We start from the raw sequence: 14,824 nt of genomic DNA, 5'->3' as shown, positions 1-14,824 counted from the left end.
TCCATGTAGTGAGCAACCGACAATAGTCCTGTTTTGTTGAAGTACCGGTAATATGAGATAGTTGTCTTACAACTAAGCCTGATTGCCAAGTCTTTCAGTTGGAAGTACACAAATGACGCCATGCTTTCAATATCCGACAGTGCTGAGTGTTCAGGATTTATAATTGGAATGATGGCTGCTTTACACTATCAACTATAGCGTATGCTTCTTTCAATAACGGGTGAATCTCTGTAGATTCAGCTATCCCCTTTTCCGAATTGTTGAATTGTCAGAACAAGATGACGTGACTGATGACTTGTACGGTCTATTCTTTTGCAACAGCTTTTGACACTGACGTCTCTTCTGCAACCTCTTTCATTGAAAACAGAATAGATGAGGCTGCCTTGACTGAAGTTTCATCAGCTTCATTGTTATTCAAACGTATGATTTTTATATGTTGTAGGACCTCACAGCAGCAAATGTACAATGTACATAGCATAATTTTCCACAACACACAGCGAAGCAGGATAAATCATGTTGGTGAAATGATATTCTGCAGACTACTTTTCCAGAAGAGGACCAGGCATCCATACCTCTTCTTCGTAAACGGAACCCATCCCCCTGATAACTTTTTGTTTCTAATTGATGCATCTTCTGCGATCAAATGACCGTCATCCTTACACAATGAGGCATATAACACTTGCCATATCGACGACTCTCGGAAAGTGTACAGCAATGTACCGGTAAGCTGCAACCTGCCAGGTGCCAATGTCCAGCACGAGGACAAGACGCCAAGAAATAGCCTCATTTTCGTCGGCTAACAGTTATTCGATATCCATATGGATGATTTATGGCACTTCTTCGATGGCAGTCAGAGATCGAAAAGTGTTAACCATGATGACCAATGAATGTTTTCCATGAACACGAATAAAAATTTATAAACGTCAAAATATATTGTTTTTGCGTTTGGAGAGGGTTAGGGTCAAAGTTTGGTTGTGGGTATCCCAATATTAGGGTTGGCATATTAGGGTGGAGGAGGGGGATATCAGTGTAGCGGGAGGGGGATATTAGGGATGGCTTAGGGGGATATTAGGGTTGGGGAAGGGGAATATTAGGGTTGGGGTTAGGGGATATTAGGGTCGTGGGAGGGAGGATATTAGGGTTAGGGAAGTGGTATATTAGGGTTGAGGAGGGGGATATTAGGGTTGCGGGAGGGGTATATTAGGGTTGTGAGAGGGGGATATTAGGGTTGGGTTAGTGGGGATATTAGGGTTGCAGGAGGGAGGATATTAGGGTTAGGGAAGTGGGATATTAGGGTTGGGGAGGGGGATATCAGGGTTGGGGGAAAGGGCGGTTGCAGGAGGGAGGATATTAGGGTTAGGGAAGTGGGATGTTGGGGAGGGGGAAAGCGGGGTTGGAGGTGGGTTAGGTTCAAAGTTGGGGTTAGATTACTCTTAACCGGGGTTTAACCCGCCTCCAATCTCCCTTTCCCCCAACCCTAATATCCCCCTTTCCTCCAACCCTAATATCCCCCTTCCCCAACCCTAATCTTGGGATACCCTAACGCTAACCCAACATTAAACCTAACCCACCTCCAATCCCCACTTTCCCCAACCCTAATTCCCCCTTCCCCAACCCTAATCTTGGGATACCCTAACCCAACTTTGACCCTAACACCCCATTTCCTGAACCCAAATACCCCCTTCCCCAACCCTAATCTTGGGATACCCTAACCCTCCTCCAATCCCCCAACCCTAATATCCCCCTTCCGCAACCCTAATCTTGGGATACCCTAACCCACCTCCGATATCCCATTTCCCCAACCCTAATATCCCCCTTTCCCCTAACCCTAATATCCCCCCCACCCGAATATCCCCCTTCTCCAACCCTAATCTTGGGATACCCTAACCCCAACTTTGACGCTAACCTAACCCACTTCCGATCTCCCTTTCCCCCACCCTAATGTCCGTCTCCCCAAAGGCACAAAAAACACAATTTATTTTGACGTTTATAAATATATATTTGTGTTCATGGAAAACATACATTGGTGCTTATGGTGAACACTTTTCGATATCTGACTGCCATCGAAGAAGTGCCTGATTTATATTGATATGGATACTTTCACCATCCTCGTTGTACGCCAAGAGACGAAATTCGGTCCATGTTTAGTCCATTCCCATAGTAAAGCATATAGCAACAAAACAGATTTGGGTCGAGTTACCTTTGTCGCCACCGCGTGTTCAAAATGAAGTGGAACAGCCCCATTGGGTCAAATAATAAGCAAAAAAACTTGGCGGGCTGAGCCAAGAGTTTGAACTATCATATGCAACCTATTTCTAAATAGACAACCGTGAATTACATTGTTAACAAAAGCTGCTATATTGGATGTGTTAGAATTCGGCCAGGAGAGGGTGGGGGTTAGTTTACCAAAACATTCTACCATTTATTCATTCAGTGTCATTATTCAAAACAATGCGAAGCATTTACATCACACAAACCCAGACCCCCTTTGCTATGTAGACGTCAAAATCTAGGCCTTGAATGAGATACTACGAAGCTGGTTGTAGTGGCAGCTCTATGGCGCCACTAGGGTGTGACGACATCGCAGGTGCTTCGGTGCTGGGTCGTCACTGAATACATGGCTGCTTGAGAACTCACGTCTCGTATATTAGACATACCGTCAGTCACGTTACTACATGGTGGCAGCGGTGGGATTCGAACCCACGCCATAGAAATGACGGTTGGATGAAATTCGCTCAGAGCTCTAGAAAGATTACGTATTGCGCACAGTGATGCAATATGTATCCTCAGGGTGGCTGAAATGCAAAGAGACGCTGCATGGCCCACTTAGGCCATACTGGAATGATAGAGCCTGTTTATCTTCTCATGACGGACTCCTGCTTAAAGGGAATCGCTTGGTGATCCCCTGTACGCTGAGACAAGACGTTTTAAGAGACCTTCATGATGCTCAGCAAGGGGTGACAAAATCCCGACTCAATGCATCACAGTCATGCTGGTGGCCTGGAATTTCTAAGGACATTGAAGAAACCGTCAGAAATTGCGAAAAGTGCACGGAGCATCAGCGAGAAAGGGTGAAACCGATGCTGTCAGCATCCTTCCCAGTGCAGGATGGAGATCGGTCTGTCAGTCTGCGATTGTATACGGTGCAGTTGCTCGGCAACTTAAGGGTTTAAGTTAACAAACAAACAACCAATAATTAGCATGGAGAACTTATTATAATTAAATCACGTACTACACATCAAGCATGCTTTAGTAAATACTAATGACGCAATATTGCACGTAGTCACTCTCTCGTTCGAGAGACTGCAAAACTATAGAGTCTCTCTCGTTTGGATCAGACTCATTTTACGCTACCTACTACAAACATCGACGACTAATAAATCTTGTATTGAGCAATCTCTTGGTTCAAGAACTTACTACAGAGTTGACGTCAAGTTAAGTATAGCGCAGCAATTACCTACAATACACAGGTTACGCTACTTTGCTACTTCAGGACGATACAACCGCAACGGCAAGTCCGTGGTCTACGGATAGCAGCTTACAGTATATACCTGGTAGTAGCTGACACGAACGTCCTGTGTAGTTCTTGACTGTAGTTCTATAGCCACAAACAATTGCCCTTTCCAAATGTATTGTACGGACGGTTATATCAATTCGGGTATAAGCAGTAAGTTTGCGTACATGAGTCTCTCCGAGTCAATCTTTGATATGCACTGGGTTATAACTATGCGATAAGTCACGTGATGTAGTATTGTTCAATAACCGATAGGAGAGAAGGAGCACGAGCTCCTGCACTGTACCAACAAGAACGGAGTAATAACGATATTCCAATCATACAGGTAACTGAATAGAACAGAGGCACGAATATGAAATGCAATAATTAAAATACGGTAACGGTACAATGTGCGGATTGAAGGTAGCACGTGGTCACCATGTGAGGTCGAATCCCGTGTCCAAGAAATCATGAGATAGCAGCATGGGTTGGAAAAGGCAAAACTTTTTTTTGTATTATTATAAGAAACAAAGAACAATAAAGTAAAGGGCGAGTAGCGTCATAACCACCGCGCCATGTGTGCAGAAAGTGAATGTGTGCGGCGTGGCATACTTGAAAGACGGTTTTAAGGGGTCATCGGAAATCCCGTATCTGCGAGTCCGGGTTTACAAAAGCCGAATCACTCAACTCGTTAATCGACAATTAGGGGGGAATTATTTTCGGATTGATGTAAGGGGTCTGAGACATGATGAAGTCATATTATGCGAATTTTATGCAAGAGTTGTGAGAATTCGTTAACAGCAAAATCGGTGGCTTGAGAAATCTGCGTGAACAAAGCCGTGTCTGAGTCTAGTCATAAATTTTTAAAAAAACGAAACCAAATCCAATTAATGACGCGGGGTTGCCGACAAGGAGCGGTAGTTATGGTCGCCAGGCAAAATACATGCAACCATAAAAAAGGGGAATAATAAACACATTACAGTTGTTCTTCTGAGGGATAAATCAATGTCCAGCCATCCAGCATCCATTAGGGGATGTGACGATCACATGTGTCGCTAATGGCGCGAATGGGAAAGTCCGTTCGTCATGTAATGTCAAAGAACGAAGTTATTTACAAAGCCGTGCGAAAAAAAACGCCAAATTGCCGAAATATTTACAGAAGTTTATGCTCATTTCATGTATTGATAATCCTGCCAATGTAATGGCCATATGTAATCGCGTTATGACCAACCGGGTTTGTAGACTTTCGATGCACGCGAAGCGGAAATGGTGCGGTAAGATTCCGGTTGAAACAGCGTCCTTAGAACCGCACGTTGTAATCGTGAATGCGATTCCTTCCGCCAGGTAGGCCGCACTTGAGATAAGTGATTCAGCGCGTCATTTGGGCATCGCGGGCAGGTAACTAGTAATGTCCTTCGTGAGCATGAGCAGTTGGTGTTCGGCAATTTGGTGCGGTCACGGGGCGTAAATACGATTTCTGGAAGACAATTGTCGGCAGCAGTATCAATGAAACCAATACATGCTCGCGCCGTAAACACGAGTAACAATAAGAAAATAATAATAACAAAAGCATGCAAACAATAATAAGGCAACAATTAAACAACGTGTGGCAGGCAGCGAAACAGATGATGGATGGCTCCTTCATTTAAGTAGGAAACTAGTACATCTATCCGCTGCAATCAATTCAAGTGGTGGTGGTGACGTCACCTATGTGACGTAGGTAACCTCACGTAAAAATAATGAAAAAAAAGGTAGAAATCAAACTGGTCAGCAAAGTACATCGGATCACGTGCATTTTGCTGGCAAGCGAAATCTAGTATCGATATCAAATCATCGAGATTAGTAATGTTGACGTGATTTAATCAAGAACTTGATTTGCCAACGGATCGAAAGAAAAGGAATAACAAGCAATTAATCATCACAGCACGCACACTCAACATATTGAAAGTGTTAACGTGGGCCCAGCTACTCAATGTGCTTTGAAGTCTAAAATAATAATGACGTACCGAGCGGTAAGATACATCGTTTAACAGTGAGTGTTAGATCAAATTTCTCCAACACTGTATAATTACTTTATCCAAAAACCGTATAATACATTATATACACTATATAGTGTCCGGTCCTGGGTCATTTCGATAAAAAAAAGCGTACGGGCGAGACGGGTAAGCGGAATTCTACTTCAGCATCGTTATGCAATAGAGTGAAAGTAAATAGAATGAGTTTTAAACTGGAGCGATGCAAATCATAAATTCCACGCGTCCAGAGAATTGCTGAATTGCGCACTAACAGTCCCCATATCTAAAAACGGTTTGGCGAGATGTCAAAGCCAACACAAGATGAATTACTTGGACACGTAATTTCCCCATGCTCACAGCATTACACACGATTGACCTGGGAGCTGAAAGCGAAGACCCATACACACCCAGTACTTCAACCGTATACCTAATTAACGAGTTCCCCAAGTAGCTATAAAATGGGCAGGGAGAATTAAGAGACACGTGACTATACAAAATGTTTCACGGATTTCGGTGACCAGATGTTAGCAGCCATGTCTTGAAATGTAAAAATGTACAATGAAAAATTAATCAAGTAAGTAAGTAAATAATGAATAATGAGGTAACCAAAAAAAACGAAAGAAACCTAGGTTACGCGAGGTAATCAAGACGATTTTCGCGAAGTCAATGAAGCAAAACTGAAATGAAAAAGAAACTAGTTTTCTGCGAAAATGGATGATAGGTCGAATCTTGCAAATTCCGAGGCGCCGTCAAGCATCGTCCGGAACTCGAAGTTTTTGTGCGGGACAGTTGTCCTAAATTTTGTATTTACGTACATTATTCAGTGCATTAGAGTAGGCGAATCGTCGGGTTAAACGATCCAGAAAATTACGCGTCATGTATTGAATGTATATCAAATTAGAATACATACAAATGCGGTATGCTGAGTTCGGAGTCAAAAAGCCCTTATTGGTAGCGTGATATATAGCACGCCGCGATAAGGTCATTCATACAATCTGAAGTTACGTTAGATAGCAAATCGAATTATGGGCGTCTGAAAGAGCTGAGACCGTTATCTGATTGTATTCATCTGTAATCGTGCGCTCGCGAATGTTTAAAATAACGAAGGAAGTCAGAGGCAATTATTCAATAGGGTAGCGATGCGATCTCAAAAATGAATTTATATATAAACGAAGAACTAATAAATGACATTGTCAATTCCGATTGACCGTTACCGATAAGTATTGTATCATTTGGGCTGCAGAACGCAACGGTGAAATTACCAAACGAATCAGTCAGAGCTTTTATGAAGCTCGTGTCAATTCCCGAATCAATTAGGAATACTCGGTTAGTTCCATAGTCAAAAACAATTATCAAGTAAAATGCAGTAGGATTGTGTAATGTAGAGCGTGCGAACTGTGATGTAATATTGAAATTTTCGGAAAACCTATTTAAATTAATAAAGCATAAAGTAGACGATTTTCGATCAAAAGTTGCGTCTTTAAAATAACTAAAAACGAGTCAAACAATCAAATTAGTAGGCTAGGAATCAGATCACGGGTATATGTCGTGCATTCCGGGGAATTTCATCGTTCACTCCGCGGGAAACGACATCAGTATCGCCGGCGTCTGCCAGAAGGGCGGACTGATCAACATTTTGATTTTCGTGATGTAAATTATCATCAGATGTGCCGAAGCCAATAGCAGGTCCATCCCCGCAGTATTTAAGATCGTAATTATGCGCTATTTTATAAGCTACACCCTCATCTGATTCGCTGTTGGTTGCCATGGTACCAAAACCGCAATAAATTTGCGAATATATGATCGAAATATCAAAAAGCGAAATTTTATAACACGGAAAATTACAGTCAAATGTATATGCGAACTGCCAGCCGACAAACAAATCCAGAAATCATATAAAAGGGGTAAATACCGGATGTGTCTTGCAGTCCTGGTGTTTTTGTGAATTTCCGTATCGTTCCAAGTGAATGCTGCCGCTGTGTATAGGGTTATGACAACAGTGTATTTCACACCCATATTAGCATATGACGTTGACTTCCTATTGGAATTATGTCGAGTGTTTATAAGCTGGTAACTGGTAACTGACAACCTCCAAATCTAGATGAACCTACTAACCGTAAGCAGATCTCATCCGATCTGGCTTCATTCGATCAGAGGAAACCGCTGCCAAGCTGTGGCAGAGTGTTGCAATTTATACCGCTGATACAGCTGTGATACACCTGCTTGCGGGACCATATGATAATATCCAACATTGTGTTTTCCACGCCATATTAGGAAACGAATAAGACTTCCGATTGCAATGATCACGAGTCTATATAAGCGCATGTTTAGTTGACTCGAGATGAGATTCATTTGCTAACCCTACTTGGAACAACGTCTGAAATATATTCGTATGTCTTGCGTATATCTGCGTCTTAAGAAGATCTCACCAGGATACAGTACAGGACTCCAGGTTAAGTAGTCAGCCAGCTAAACCTATAATACTTTGGTTAGCTATACTTCTACTCACCAGGACAAATACCATTGTATTGCGGCATGATGACCCGAGCGATATCTTAAACGCTACTACGTTGAGTACGAGGACTTTTGACGTTGCCATCGAACTATCGAATTATCAGGATTCCGGACATTGATCAATACGGTACGTGCTTGTATTGCATTTCTGAAATAAGTATCGCGACAGCATATAATTCCCTAGCCAATTCGTGTATTACATGTTATATATTATGGTATATTTGTGCACATGTTATGTCTCCTTGGCTAGTAACTACACCTACAGTCGTTAATTCTAACGTTGATATCCCTAACATTGTTAAGCCCGTAAGAGCTTTACCAGGTAAGATTGACGGAATGAATGACGATGGGTCTCACAGCGATAACTTCTCAGATTTGATATTTCCTGTTGTAATATGTGATTCAGCTTCACAGCGCGTGTCTGATTTAAGTGTTATTCAGGATCATAAATTAGATACCCACGCAAATGTTGAACGTTGGTTGGCTAGTTCGCTTTCAAATGTTGATTCACAAATTAACACCAACGTCGTACAGGGGAATTTCCTTTTTGATGAGAAATCGCAGTTGAATAAAAACGCGCGCGCCACACAACTCGAAGTTTCGACTAGATTACGCTTGCGTCTAGTTTACGCGCTGCTGACTATGGCCCAATTAATTTCTGCTCAAATGTTAGATAGTGCACAGCAGAGTAACGTCGTGGGCTTGGGCGCTTGCGCGCAAACCGTGCGATTCGTGCCTTTCAAATTGACTCTCAGTAGAATTCGGAAAGAATTACAGCTTTTTCATTCAATCAAAAACTCGCTTAAATCTTCAGCGAGAAATCACCTTATGTGCTGGCGTCACATGAATTACGATAAAAAAGCACGCCAATGTACTGATGTTCGCTCTTGGCACTGGATTGATTTTTGTAAAAATTTGACAGAATCAGTGCAGGCTCAGGATTTTTAGTTGAGGTAGAATCTGTATACAGCAATCCTGCGTTTGGTGTGGTGTACTGGCTCTACCCGCTTCGTAGTTTAACCGGGTTATTTTTGTTTCTGTATTAGTTTTACAGGGTCCATTGTACATGAGACTGTTTCGTGAACATGAATTACTTTTGGCCTCAAAATCGCCATGTTTTATTTCACCGATTTCAGCCTTGGGCGTGGTGCAGTCGATACCACGTGGACGTTGTGACGTCAGAGACACGTTTCCCATACATGGCGCGATTTACAGACCGCGGGCAAATTCTTATTTTTTTTTCCGCCAGACGACCGCGTTTTTCGTTCAGAACATGATTGCTTCCACTCAAATTCGAGTTACATGACACCTTTTCCTGTTTCCCGCGATACCGAACACGACGTATACGTGTCGCGAACAGGATATACTCCGCGAGATTTCACCTTGCGCAGTTAATTCAAAATTAAACGCGCTCGTTTTTAATACAGAATTGTCTCAGATCCTCTTACAGGCTTGACAAAATAAATTGTACGAGCTAAATTTTGACATTGTAGGCAAACTTAATAAATTGGTATTGCCGTTCAAATTTCTCAGCGATACAGCGTTTATCGCAGACTCAGGACGTTGTAATTTAGAAATACACGCCGTCCATTGTTCCTACTTCTAGAAGCGTACATGTTTGCGCGCCTCGATAAAGAAAGTGGTTTTGAATTTTCTTTCACTTCTCACGTTGGCGTGATCTTGCGTTAGTGCGAATTATGAATTTTCTGCTAAACTTCGTTTATTTTTGAGGTATCCTAGAGCGCTTAGTGCGTTCGCTTGGGTAGTTATAGGGAAGTTGGCTCAGTAACGCGCCATATTCGATTTCATACGACACTGGATTGGCCTTGAGCGTCCAGTGGACATATAGGATTTCTGCGTAATTGATTGTACGTACATGCTTTAAAATTGGTATACGGTTCTTTAACCTCAAATTGCGTTCCGAATTGTGTGATTTATCTGGCTATGTTTATCGAATGAAGGACATTGTTTAAATGATCTTAGCACCGCGGTTGTATGGGATTCAGCTCACTGCGCAAAATTCGCTATCCCCCCGGTTTGCTGTCAAAGAATTCCCCCATTTTAATGCAGTTCGGACAACGTTACCTTATGTTACAAGAATTGAGATGAAGTCACTGGGATTAGCTTTAGATGTTTGGTTATGGATTTTTTCCTCATACCGAACCGCTGTTAGTCGGACACATGCTGTAGTTGGGTTTGGGGCAGCTGCAGCACGTCTCAATGAAACCAGCAACAGCATTAAACTTTTTAGCGACGCTCCTGCAGGTACGGGAACGATCTAATTCTAAATACCGAAATCTTGTATCCAATTTGAATACATTCGAATGTAACGTTGCACATCAAATATAGGCTATATGTGATTCAGAAATCGCTTATTCCACTTATTGCAAATTCTGCATTATAATTATATTTCAGTTGACGCCAATGGAGTGCACCGTTATTGGTTTGTCATGGGAATTTCATCATTGATCAGAAATGCTTCCGACAGTCTGTTTGCTATAGTACAGAAAGCTTATTTTCCTGGCGGTCACTAGTGTCGGCTCGGCCGTTCGTTCGTTTGGTCAGAATTATCACGTCTAGCTACTTTATAGATAACGGAACAGCTCATTTCGGTTCAAATATTCTAAATATCCGTATCCCACGAAAAATGTTCAATAATTATTTTTTATATAATTATGGCATTCTCATTCGCAGAACGCGTCTGTAACTCAAATTCAAATCTCATTACATGATTGTTAAAGTATATAGTTGAATCGACGCGCCACGTAGCTTACTGAGACGTTCTTAGATTGTCCAGTAAGGTGGATCCTTAGCCTGGAAGGATTATGATAGCATTTTATCACACGTATATCTCCGCATGTTTTAATTCAGTACTTGCGTGAGTTGTCTGCTTCTCATATCGCCAATCGTTTATATTACACCTTTACGGCCTTAAATGCTGTTAGGTGCAGCCTTTGTTTATTTCATTTGGATTACTGAATTACCCTGCCTTACGTCACGTCAACAGAGGTGGCCCGTAATGAAGTACTTCTATTTTTTTGAAGTACTCAAGTAGTTTTCCGCTACTTTTTGTACTTACTCAAGTAGATATGATTTCCTCTACTTCTACTTCTACTTCGTAATATTTTGTGATCTACTTACTTACTTTTCGCTATTCAGTTTGTCAAGTAGAAGTAGTGTGATCCTCCAATAAAGAAGATAGCCTGAGGAATTTCAGGTCTGTTTCACGGAGTACCGACATTAATTTTCATCAAAGTCAAGTGAAGCCAGGACTTTTTTCGCTTCGCGCACAGTCGTTGTAAATTGACAAATATGTTTCCGCAAAATGTCGGTGAATATAAATTAGGTTCCGTATTGTGCTGTTCCGCTCATACGGCATTGCCGCCCATATCAAATATTTCATCACAGAAATATGGCCCATCAAAACACTTGAAGCTACCGTTTTGCAATCTGGCAAATTACAATTGTATCGTAATCTAGCAGCCTTGACATGTGCTGATCAGGATAAGTGAACTCCGGTGTCTTTTTTAAAGTTGCACCTGTTTTAGCAGACCACCATTGACACTTTCTGGACAAAAGACATGAAATATATTTTCCGCTTTTAAAATGTGGTATTGTGTTTCTCTTTCAATTCCGAGGATCATACTTTGGGCTTTAAATACTTTAGGTTCTTTTGTCTGCAGAACATACATGTTGAAGTATACAGGCAAGTACCGGTATAGTAATTCCTCCATTTTCCGAAATAAGGATACACTATATGGTAATTTTCCGATCCAACATATTTTTGATTAACGTTGGCCTATAATAATCACGCAAAGGTTGACAGTCCATGCAAACGAATTGCGACTGTTTTCAAAACTACTAGTACTTTTACCACCTCTTCACGTCAAGTAGTTACCCTCCATAAGTCCACATAGCTTGTAGTTACAGGGCTTTGGAGACATTTATTTCAGTTTATTTTATTGCTTGTTTCTCTTGTGTCGTATTCGTGCTAAGCCTAGTTGTTGAGTCCTTTTCAAAGTGATACTGGCTGTCGTGTGCTGTTTCAGATTTGCGCATGCACGTTCCAATCTCGCCTTCGCTTCCGGTGCATCAAGCTCTCATAGTCAAAGGGACATCGAACGTTTTCGATCGACTTGGGGAACAATTCTGGCATAAATTTCGTGTTACGAAATCAACGGTACCGATTCGCAACGGAACGAGAAATCGGGAAACGGTTGACGCCGACAGTACACTACCAACTGCGGCAAAATGATGCTGACTGTTGACCACATGTCCACAGCAGATTACCGGCGTAATACCGCTCTCTACCTCATTCGGCCGACCGACTCAACCTCGACCGACGTAATACCGCTCTCTACATCAATCGACCGATTATGTCGCCACGTACGAAATATGCAGTTATGGTACTGCGAGAGCCCAATCCCCTGAAATCTGTTCAAGCCAGACCCCATTTGAAACCTGCCTTGGATATGCTACAGCACACAGGCATATATGTCCCTCAGCTATTGAGTAGCAGATGTGCACCGCGAGATTGAAGTAAACGTCGATTTTACTCAATCGTACTATATACTGATCGAAGTATATAAGTACCGAATTTTTAAACAGCCACACTTGTACATATTGGTGGCCAAGACTTGTTTTTGGAGTTGGATAGCCTCCCAGACTTGGCAGATGTAACACGCATGATATTTGAGCCTACTGGGATGTATTGTATTGTGTTATTCTAACATTTTTTGTTAGGCTAGAATTATTTAGTATTGTTAGTGTTAGATGTTGTGCTGTGTATTTCAATTGGATTGACTTGTATATTAGAAAACAATTAATAAAAACCTTACTAGTGCAACGCCACTTAAGTAAACAAAAAGATTATAGGCCTAATGCCTTTGCTATTGTTTCGATCTTGTGCTAGTCTCGTATTTTCTTAGGCAACAATTGCCTGGTATGTTTGGAGGTTTAAAAAAAAATTGTGTTGTGTTTTCGTTAGCTAACTTGTATATTATAAAAGCTGTAGAAAACCTTGTTCATCTCTCGTGTTGTATTAGTGTTCGTTGAGTTGATTCACTCGTGGAATTGTCTTGGCTAAATGAATTACTGTTGTCTACACCTATACGTATGATAGTTACTTCCGCTTCATTGCATGTTCGCTCCCTCAAACAAGGGTCGGTGCCGCTGTGTATAGGGTTATGACAACAGTGTATTTCACACCCATATTAGCATATGACGTTGACTTCCTATTGGAATTATGTCGAGTGTTTATAAGCTGGTAACTGGTAACTGACAACCTCCAAACCTAGATGAACCTACTAACCGCAAGCAGATCTCATCCGATCTGGCTTCATTCGATCAGAGGAAACCGCTGCCAAGCTGTGGCAGAGTGTTGCAATTTATACCGCTGATACAGCTGTGATACACATGCTTGCGGGACCATATGATAATATCCAACATTGTGTTTTCCACGCCATATTAGGAAACGAATAAGACTTCCGATTGCAATGATCACGAGTCTATATAAGCGCATGTTTAGTTGACTCGAGATGAGATTCATTTGCTAACCCTACTTGGAACAACGTCTGAAATATATTCGTATGTCTTGCGTATATCTGCGTCTTAAGAAGATCTCACCAGGATACAGTACAGGACTGCAGGTTAAGTAGTCAGCCAGCTAAACCTATAATACTTTGGTTAGCTATACTTCTACTCACCAGGACAAGTACCATTGTATTGCGGCAATGCTAATAGTCCGATGATGGAGCGGCAAAGAGTCTTTTCGTTTGAACTAAGTCACGTACTCGAGGGGCACCATGCGGGATGGAGATCGGTCTGTCAGTCTGCGATTGTATACGGCAAGTCCGTGGTCTACGGATAGCAGCTTACAGTATATATTTAACTGGTAGTAGCTGACACGAACGTCCTGTGTAGTTCTTGACTGTAGTTCAATAGACACAAACAATTGCCCTTTCCAAATGTATTGTACGGAGGGTTATATATCAATTCGGGTATAAGCAGTAAGTTAGCGTACATGAGTCTCTCTGAGTCAATCTGTGATATGCACTGCGTTATAACTATGCGATAAGTCACGTGATGTAGTATTGTTCAATAACCGATAGGAGAGAAGGAGCACGAGCTCCTGCACCAGAGAGACCCTGGTCCCGTGTTGGTGCCGACTTCTTTCAATACCAGAATTCCATGTACGTGCTAGCCGTTGACTGCTACTCCAGGGACATTGAGATTTGCATTGTCTCCATAACAGTGAACGCAGCAGAGACGATTCTGAAATTCAAGAAGATTTTCAGTGGGCACGGCATCTGCGAGACTTTGGTCACAGATGGAGCACCTATGTTCTCTTCCCGTGACTTTGCGTTATTTTGCGAAAGCTGGAAAATTGAACATATCATGTCCTCACCTAGATATCCACAGGGGAACTCGGAGGCTGAGCGTGCCGTTCAGACCATCAAAAACCTTCTGCGAAAATGTGACGATGAATATCTGGCGCTACTCACATACCCCAACACGTCATTGGCTATCGGCTACTCGCCGGCAGTATTGAGCATGGGCCGCAATCTACGAACAAGAGTACCGTGTCATCCAGACGATCTTCTGCCCAAGCCTGTCGACCGAACCGCCGCGAAGAAAGCCGAAGAAGATTACCGACGCAGAGATACTCGTGATTACAACAAAAGACACAGAGTAGTACCTGGAGATGAGTTCAAGGTGGGAGATCGCGTCTGGATTCCGGACTGCAAATCGCAGGGTGTTGTGGAAAAACTTGACACTGACACTCAACCCAGATCCTTGGTTA

The 14,824-nt window shown here is 42.2% G+C and overlaps 2 long non-coding RNA genes across 2 annotated transcripts; both read right to left on the bottom strand.

The window, feature by feature from the left end:
• Positions 1 to 6,340: 6,340 nt before the first annotated feature.
• LOC145456356 (uncharacterized) lies at positions 6,341 to 7,736 on the bottom strand. Its single transcript, XR_013920584.1, has 2 exons — positions 7,624 to 7,736; positions 6,341 to 7,546 (listed from the first exon to the last, which is right to left on the bottom strand). It is a non-coding gene; the product is annotated as an uncharacterized LOC145456356 (long non-coding RNA).
• A 4,240-nt stretch (positions 7,737 to 11,976) lies between these two features.
• Positions 11,977 to 12,472, bottom strand: LOC145456307 (uncharacterized). Its single transcript, XR_013920571.1, has 2 exons — positions 12,384 to 12,472; positions 11,977 to 12,333 (listed from the first exon to the last, which is right to left on the bottom strand). It is a non-coding gene; the product is annotated as an uncharacterized LOC145456307 (long non-coding RNA).
• Between the last annotated feature and the right edge of the window lie 2,352 nt (positions 12,473 to 14,824).

The sequence above is a fragment of the Botryllus schlosseri genome, chromosome 2 (assembly GCF_051294905.1).
Source record: "Botryllus schlosseri isolate E-star chromosome 2, Bs_hap1, whole genome shotgun sequence".
Taxonomy (NCBI): Eukaryota; Metazoa; Chordata; class Ascidiacea; order Stolidobranchia; family Styelidae; genus Botryllus; species Botryllus schlosseri.
Note: the sequence above shows the minus strand (reverse complement) of the source record. Positions and strands in the feature narration are given on the sequence as shown.